We start from the raw sequence: 2,144 nt of genomic DNA, 5'->3' as shown, positions 1-2,144 counted from the left end.
AAACCATGCACTCTTTCATTATATGTATATTCAACATTTATCAACGTGCACAACCCTCTCTTTTGATTCCAAAATCATATTCAAGTCATAGTATAAATCAAGACATTTCATATCATGCTTTTCAAAACAATCCATATCATATGAAAAATGAAAAAACTCATATTAAGAGAGGGATTTCATGTGAGTCATGCTCTCAATTCAAATATCAACTTAAAACACATACATACATATGTATAAGATTTCAAATCACTTCGAGGGAAGGGATAAAGACCAAAACGATATTAATCAAGGCTTCTAAAACATGCTAGAAATAGAAAAATTCAAACCCTTTTCGTAAATCATGATTTCTAAACCTTTAGCATGAATTAAAGAAGGTTTCTTTGCCCATGAATTTTTAAGGAAAACCCCACGTACCTTAAATTAGAAACTTTTGAATGAACTCTAGCTTTTGGGATGCTACACGTACGATTGATGGGTGCCTCTTGTAGCCCTCGTAATGGGGATTCCAAATCTTGAAGGATTAAGGAAAACCCATGGTTAAATCTTGAGATATTTGATTTTTTAGTTTGAAACCCTAGGGTGAGTTCTTGATGAATTTGAGAGAAAAGAATCATATTTTGATGTTTTGGGAGTTCAATCCCGTGTTATAGCTAGATAAGGGATGGAAGATACCTATTTTTCCCTTAAAACGTGGAAACAGAACCTGAAATTTTGGTGCGTGCGATAAGGCGTGCGTCGCATGCTTATCGCATGATGCTATTGTCTCAGTCACTAAAATGGCCAAACTTTTTGCTCAGGTATCGGATTTAGGCGAAATTGGTATCGTTGCAAAGCTAATTCGAAGATATTTCATTTGATATATAGTAGGCTACCCAGTTCATCATATACAAAGAGTTATGGTCGATTGAAATTGACTCAAGTTTCGACGCTTACTAAAACTCGAAGGATAGGAAAGATTTTAGCTTGACCTTGAGTTAGGGGACCTTTATGATCTCAATTCATGATTAAATAGGTTCCCACACTACATAATTGATTAACATACTAAATTTTGCATAGGATTTATGGCTTTTGGAACATCTACACGTAAAAATGACATTTTCGTTCTAGCCCAAAATTCGGGGTGTTACATTATCTCCCCCATGGGATCATTCATCCCCGAATGATGGGTAGGAATGTCGAAGCTTTAACGTATGGAATAACATGGACATGATATGTCTTCTAAGAAAGAATATACTGATTTGAAACATTTAAATTTCCATCATGAAACTGAATTTTGCGTTCACTTGCCCTTACTTGCTTTAAGGAGATGATTCATGCTGAGAATTTAGGATTCCCTTGAGGTGTTCATGATCCAATCATACCTATCGAATTTAGAAGTGATAAATTATGTAAGTACAAATCTTGAGACAACAAGATTTAGATCGTACAAAGGTATTACACTGTCTAAGCTAAAATGCCTAGAGAGATTTGAGACTATGCACTGAACTCTTATGAACTGAGTCATGACAAAATAGCTGAATCTGAAACATGATATTCGAACTGAACTGAATTCGTAATTTACATGGATGGAATAGATTATCTCATGGGATGGTCATACACATGGGACTTCGGATAACAAGACTGGGTGTAAAGGTGGAAAACGATAGTAACTTGTCTGTCTGACTGTTAAACTGAACTCCTGGTTATGCTGGCTGAATTATACTGGAAACTTATACTTAACTAGAATATCTCTTCAACACTCTTTCTAAAGAACTTATAGTAGCATTCGGGAGCAAAAAATCTTGGGCATAATTTATACAAGCCAACTAAGGAATCACGACAATGACACTACCCTATAGCATAGAATATGGACATATAACTCAGAAACTAGGATAGAATTACCAGACCTTAGGCAATGCAACTTCTTACTTTCAAGCTTAGCGCACTTCTCGAATACTCCCTTAACTATATTATTCCCTTTAAATACCACACTTATTTGATTCAACTTAGAATTCTTATAAGGTCATTGATAAGTCTTTCTACTAATGCCTAAAGTAACATAAGTCCTCTCACCATGATCAAGCCTAACTTCAAATCAAAAAATACAGCATTCCACACCACGATTCTAGTCTAAACCATATGATTTAATCTTATTTATATATATA

The sequence above is a fragment of the Capsicum annuum genome, chromosome 5, assembly GCF_002878395.1.
Source record: "Capsicum annuum cultivar UCD-10X-F1 chromosome 5, UCD10Xv1.1, whole genome shotgun sequence".
Lineage (NCBI taxonomy): Eukaryota > Viridiplantae > Streptophyta > Magnoliopsida > Solanales > Solanaceae > Capsicum > Capsicum annuum.
This window is presented reverse-complemented; position numbering follows the sequence as displayed.